The following is a 7,557-nucleotide window of genomic DNA, read 5'->3' on the forward strand; positions in this document are numbered from 1 at the left end:
CCATTTGTGGGAGCAGATTGCGTTAGCGGACACTGAATGTTACTGTAAGTGTTTTTATTAGGGTACACCTTGTCTCTCCTTGCTCTAGTGTTGTGGGTGTCAGATTGAGCGGCGACAAGCTGATCCATACGGAGTATGAAGCAGACCTCCTCTGTTAGGTGCTCATGGTGAAAAAATGATCTAAAACAATTAGATAGTAGCCTAAATAGATACTACAAAGCAATGGGCGATGCTAGTTTATCATACAACGGTGGTTAGAGTGGTGATATGATCACATTAGAAAAAAAAACAACTCTGAGCGCTTTTCCGTTGGAACGCTGCCGAATGCCCTGCGGCCGCTTTTCTACCAGAAAAAGGCGAAATGTGGACACAGGCTCTTAGAGGGCTAAACCCCATGGACGCAGAAAGTTTAACTTTGGCTTCACACACCTAGAAGAGTTGTATTTTTGTATTGTAAAAATAAATATTCCTTTAGAACAGTGGTCACCAACCTTTTTAAGCCCAAGATCTACCTATTGAGGCGTTGAGAGAAAAAGACTGTCCAGACTGTACTTACAATTGTAATTGAATAAAATCAAACACTTTGGTCCAGCTTTCAAATTGTGACACAGTAAGAACACAGTAAATGACTTAATTTCAGTGCAACATAAAAAGGAAATTATTTGTTAACCGCACACAATATGAACAAGAAAAAACACATTTGCAATGAGCAGGCTGGATGAACTACCATTATTAACTGTTGTATTTATCAACTGAAGTTACAACACAACACTGACAAAAGTATCAGTCAGTGCAACTAATGTAAGTAAGGACACGTCTACATTCTGCAACAGTATCTGCACTTCTGCACCGGTGGAGTTAGGTCTCAGTTTACCCGACCGGTGCTCGCTTTGTGCTTTGACATGATTTGAATCAGTCTGAAGTTGCTTTCGCGTTGCCTGTGGAGTCTGTCGATTGTGCACACGTCTCTTCAGTTGCATGCCCTTATAAGGAGCTGGCGGGGCGTTTCTGTATGCAGATCCAGGTGCACGAGAACACGGGTTCAATTTAAGAATCCTCATTCGGGGGAGCACAGCTGAGAACACTTCGGCTGTGTAAGAACCCATTTTCAGGCGTTCATGAATCAGGCGGAGATCTTTTCTGACGTTGGTCTTCCGAAGTCTGTAAGAAAACATTTCAGAAGACACCAGAAAATGTTCGAGAATGAGGCCCAATGTGTTTCTGAATTTATTTTTATTTTATTTTGGAGAGCGACAGGGAAAGTCTCCGAGATCGAGATTTAGATTTGTGTTTAAATAAGCAACAGTCAAATTTAGTTAAAGGAACTGTTTAACATATTGGGAAACACGCTTATTCCAAGAACTAGGAGGTTAATACCACTCTCATGTCTGTACAGTACACAAAGTGTAAAAGTACCACCAGCAACTGGTTAGCATAGCTTAGCACAAAGACTAGAAAAGAGGCAAACTGTTAGCCAAAGGTAAAGCAATCCATAAAGCTCACAAAGTGGCATGTTGTATCTCATTCGTTCAATCTGCCAAAAAAAGAAAACATTGTGTTTAAATGGGGAGTTATATATCATACTTTTTCTTCTCCGGGCAAAGTTACTTCAAGTCCCGTTGTCACCATGTGGTTGTTTGGCTTCTCTGTAAACAAATACATGCGTTGCTCTTCGTTTGCTGCATTTCTGACAGAGTGGCTGTTCAATAATGAACTCTGGGAGACGCATTATTAGAACACACTGGTCATTGCCATCAATAACCAGGGGTGTTGCCTAATCAACCAGGGTTCATATTAAGGGTTCTACATATAGACTCTTGTACCATCTTGGCAGATCAGTGCGAGCCCTGAAAGTGTCCTCTGGTTGATCGTGCTTCATCCATTTTCAGGTATGCTGGTCGTCGGTCTGACCTTTGTGCAGACAAATAAACTGCAAATCCATGTGAAATGATCATAATGTATCTCTCTGAAAGCATTCTCTTAGTTTCATAATGATATATCAAGTTATACGATCTTCCTGAAATGACTCTGGCAAAATCAATACAACCCAATATAGCTCCACTTAACCTCGTACCATTCAAAAATGAAAATTACTTTGATGTCCCTCTCAATCGCTCGATGTGAGCCAAATGAATTATAGAAGGGACCTGGATGAACTCCACTTGACTCCAACAGCAACTCGATAACTTTACTTCAGTGAGCTGAAGATGGGCGGATCAGACATGGTGACTTGATACGGATGTTGGACACCCCATCCAGAGTCCACATGAACCCACAGAACTGGAGTCAGTTAAAGATGGAGTCCAAAGACTCCGAAGGCAAAAGTGTGCATGTGTGTTTGTGGAAAATCAACATGGCCAGTCAGTATCAAATGCCCTGGGGAATGGACCAATCAATAATGCAGCGAACTGCAATACATCCACTCTGTCTCACACACATGCTGCGATCCTGAGGGGGCTGTTTGAATGCGTTTGTGCCGTTGCATGTAAGGGAAGGAAAGAAAAGTGTACACACACACACATACACACACTTCCTGCAGGTGTTGATATTGTGAATGTAAATCCATAAGGCTTTGTGAGACTTTATTGCACACAGCCTCATAACTGATGCTGCAGCTTCTCACCACGACTCCCAGCTTATTCATGGTATGGAATGTGTCTGTCTAACTATCGCTGTTATCCTGCCCTGCTATACTCCAATATGCTCAGTTGTCTTGCATTTTAAGAGGCATACATGATTGTCTTACCTGAACCTGAAAAAAACAAAAAAACTGTGAACCTGTAAGAAAATGGAAATGGCAGAACCAGCCTGACTTGTCTTCACTAGAAAAATACCAGCATTGATTGTTGGTTGAAATGCTAAAACAGCTTATGTTTTAATGACGACTTATCTCCTGCAATTGTGTGAATAATGACTAAACCAACCTTGACTATGGAGATCAGTAGCTTTGTGAACTCTGATAAGGCTTTACAGCTTTTAATCCTTGTCGAAGTACGAAGAGTAAGAACTGGCCTTGACCTGACTTCAATAATGGAGGTGTATGGAGAAAAGGAGTTTTGTGCCTCAGGGGACTTTTTTAACCAGCTGCAACGACGTGTGGCTGCTGTTGTTTTTACCGGTGTGAGCCGGTGTGTGAGTCATCATTGCAAAATGACACCCACTCTATCGGGTCCTTCCACAGAGTACTTTGCTAGCCGTTTATATTTCTGTCACCACAATAGCTATACAAGCGAGATGCTGTCACTGAGCTTTACAGGTGTGCAGGTGAGGTCACATGGGTGTGATCCGTGTATGATGAGTCACAACTGTGATATCGTTCTTTCTGCACACCACAGGCCACCAGGTGGATTATGGGTTTCTTTATTGCAGTGCCCTCCTGTAACACAGCATGACTGTGCGTTTCCCACTGCTCCTTGAGAGGAAGGTGCTGATTGTAAACTGGCTGGTCTCTGTCAGGCTAGATTGTCTCATCTGGGCGACACTGGCAAGTTTTACTTGGATTTTATCACCGTTTTAAATTCCACAGTTAACACAGCTAAAGATAATTTGAACACTGAAACATATATTTAAATCTCAAATGATCATAATTTTTCTTTAAGCAAGCTCAATCTATCTTTATGGAAATAGTGTTAAAGTGTTTTTATCAGAAAGGAGAATGTTCTTCTCAGTGCAGAGATCTAGTCCTTGTTGATTTTCTGCACCAAAAGTCTTCTCAGCCTCCTCTGTTACACAACAAGTGCAGAGGAAACATGTCAGCCTTACATCCCACAATCAAGATGACCAAATTAGTAGCACAGTTAATCAGTTCAGACCAGGAAGAGAGACTGCAGTACCCAGGTTCTCTCTCTCTTGCTCTCTTCCTCTCCTGATTTCTCTGTCTCTCTCATGATGAATGAGGGGATCTGCTGTAAATCTGGGCTGGTTGGACACACAAGTACATGCATGGACAAACGCACACAAAATCACTTGCACACACACTCTCTCTCCACACACACACACACACATAGAGGTGGTGAATCTGGGCTGGTTGGTTCTTTTATAAACGAGCTCTGCTGTGCAGGGAGGGCTGAAGTGATGACGCTGCAAAACCAGGGCGCTGTGACACACACACAAATTCAGACTCAAATACACACACACTATGGGAGAGCAAACACATGCATGAACATGGGCTCAAACACCCTGGAACTCCCTGATGTATCATATATAATTAAACAAATGCACATTTCTTTAGTAGTACTGTGGTGTTTGTATTACTTAAAATAAAATGGTATTAAAAATCATTGTTACGCGTGGCCCTGCATGTGTCCTATTGCACACTGTTTGTGGGTGTCTTTTTGTTTTCCCTGCCCCCCCCCTCTCTCTCGAGCACCTGGAACTAATGACTCATCAGAGAGAAGACCAGAGGAGCAGTGTGTACTAGCCAGCAGCCCAGTGTTGGAGGCTTTGGTCTCCTTTGTTTCTCCCCATGCTGGGTTTCTGCTGCTTTAGTTTGTCTGGGCTGGAGATCAGGGTAGGTCAGTCATCGGGTTGGTTTGGTTCAGTTTTAATTACTCTTTAGGTTCAGGGGGATGAGCTGGGTGCGATGGCCCACTGCGTGGCTGGTTCAGTGACTTCCCCATCTTTTGTTCGTATGGCTTGGATCTCCAACCCGTTTATTTGGTTTCTTTGAACTGTGAGTGAGGTTACTTTTCTTAAAAATGAAGCTTCTTGGTTTTTTTCTCCTTCTAACTGGTCTTGGCATCCTTTTATATGTTGTCTCTTTTGAGAGCCCGTAACAATCATTATAAAACCACAGTTGTAAAACCTGCACATTTCTGAACCTGATCCCACAGAAATATGTGAAATGACCACGACCTGTTAACAGTGCATTACATGGGGAGAAGAGGTGGATGCTTCCAACAAACACAGGACTTTCACCCACGAGACGTGTGTTTGTGTGCCAAAGTGTTGTTGAGTTATTGTGAAGGTACATTCGTGACTTATTTTAAGCCCAACCACCATGTTCTTCCTAAACCTAACATTAAAGTGTTCTTGTGATGCCGATACATAACGTTAACATGTTATGTGTCGGCATCACGTAATGCGCTGTTACGAGGTCGCGGACATTTTATGTATTTCTCTGAGATCATGTTGACATTTCCTTTACATGTATTGGGACACGTCAACACAAAGCTGAAGTGGGATTTATCTATAGTATCATACTCAAAACATCCCAAACATGACTCAATCCGAATATTAAACCAGAATAACCCCATCCCCTCTTCACATGATCGATGAACGCTTGCACATACTCAATAGTCAATGCACACAAACACACTTCTGCTCCCCTCATCTCCACCACGCACACCCTTCAAATACTGCCAACAGTTTCACAGCTTTCATCAGCAGTGACCCACTGTTAATGTTTGAGTGAAAACTCCAGTAACTGCTGATGGGGCACTTCCTTTCTCATCCCAGCTCATCTTGTGGCGATTAATTTGAATATTTACAACTATGTAACTCTTCTTTGTGTGTCCATCCATCTGTTTATGACTAAAAATGAAGCTTACGATCTGTATAAAATGGTTATATATCATAGTCAAATGTATTATGATATGAACAATCAAGATGGCCGCCGAGGACAGGTGTGGTGTGTTGGGCTCCACACCAATCCTCCTATTTAACATTTTACTCCAGACTATCAGTTTTAGCCGATGCTTTTCAACAAATGCTTCAACTCAAAGAAATACTTGAATCAAAGACAAGAATCACGAGCATTGTCAACAAATCTCTCAGGCAATGTGTGTTTCCAAAAGGATGGAAATCAGCCATAGTAACACCCATTTTTAAGTCAGGAGATTCAACCGATGGGTCCAATTATCGGCCAATCAGTATCCTCCCTGCTGTTTCCAAAATTGCTGAAAAATGTGTTGCAGAGCAACTCATTAAACATCTCAACAGCTCTCCATATCAGCTGCATCCTATGCTTTTTGGTTACAGGGCTATTCATTCGACTGAAACAGCCAACTGCTTCCTCTTAGAGAATGTGAAGCTTAAAATGGATAAAGGGGGTGTAGTAGCAGCAGTTTTTCTTGACCTGAAGAAAGCTTTTGATACGGTTAATCACAATGTCCTGATTAACAAACTGTCAAAATTAAACTTTTCCCAAGAGTCTCTTGCCTTGCTGAAATCCTACCTTGAAGGAAGAACCCAGTGTGTCAGAATGGGTGATGTTACATCATCTACTCTAAGATCTAATGTGGGAGTACCCCAGGGTTCTATTTTAGGACCTTTACTATTCAGTTTATACATTAATGATTTGCCGGCTGTCTGCGATGGGTGTGATATTCAAATGTACGCTGACGATACAGTGATTTATGTGCATGCAAAGAACAAAGAATAAGCTGCACTTAAACTCACGTCCACAATGACAATTGTAACTAAATGGCTTGCAGATTCCTGCCTTCACCTGAATGTTAACAAGACTGTTTGTATGTTCTTCACAAAGAGGGCTTGCAAAGTGTCACTGGAGCCAGATGTTTATGTTGCTGGTGAGAGGCTACAGGTATCGTCAGATTTTAAATATTTAGGAATTGTTATTGATTCTAATCTCTCTTTTAAAAAACAGGTAAAACATGTGACAAATGTCTTAAAATTTAATCTCATGAATTTTAGATATATAAGACACTGTCTAATCATGCAAGCTGCAAAATTGTATTTTAATGCAATGATTATCCCCCATCTGACCTACTGATTAACAAGCTGGGCACAAGCCAGCAGCAGAACATTAAAATCCATTCATAGTCTCCATAAACAAGCCCTAAAAACACTTGATAAAAAACCCAAAAGTCACCATCACTGCAATATTCTCACCAAACACCATATCCTGAGTTGGGAGAACATCATTAAATTCACTGATGTGTGTCTGGTTTTTAAAATTTTACATGGTATGGCCCCACCTCCACTTAGTGATTTTATTAAACAAAGCACTCAAAGCAGCAGACTCACTAGATCTGCTTCAAGAGGTGATTGTGTCATTCCACATAGGTCAAGCTCGTTTAGTAAATCTACATTCTTTGTGAAGGCAGCTCACTCGTGGAATGCTCCGCCACCACACATACGCACACAAAACACGTACCAAACATTCAAGCATAACTTAAAGAAATAGCTTGTTGCCAATCAGGTGTGCAAGCATTGATGTACTGTCTGTCCTGCCTGCTTGTTTCATCTATATGTGCATTTGTCTTGATCAGTGTTGCTATTTTCCAATTTTTTTGATGTGTATGTTAAGTGCTTCAGTGTTATATGTGCTTGTCCTGTAGGTGGGTCTGTTCTGTGTGACGCATGCTGAAACCTGTTGCGTCTGCTCTGCTTTAATGTCGTACACTTTTCTTTTGCTGTGTTTCGGTTTTGCCTATACGTTGCTGTCTGTTTCTCTATGAATTTTAACTCCGTTTCAATTTGAGATTTTGTTATTTTAGGCTGCCTTGAAACATCTGGCCGGGGACAGCAGATGGAAATTAGCCTCTCTGGCTAACTCTGGCTCACTTACAGTGTAACTGTTGGGAGCATGTTGGG

The sequence above is a fragment of the Anarrhichthys ocellatus genome, unplaced genomic scaffold, assembly GCF_004355925.1.
Source record: "Anarrhichthys ocellatus isolate YVR2014 unplaced genomic scaffold, GSC_Weel_1.0 scaffold119, whole genome shotgun sequence".
NCBI classification, from domain to species: domain Eukaryota; kingdom Metazoa; phylum Chordata; class Actinopteri; order Perciformes; family Anarhichadidae; genus Anarrhichthys; species Anarrhichthys ocellatus.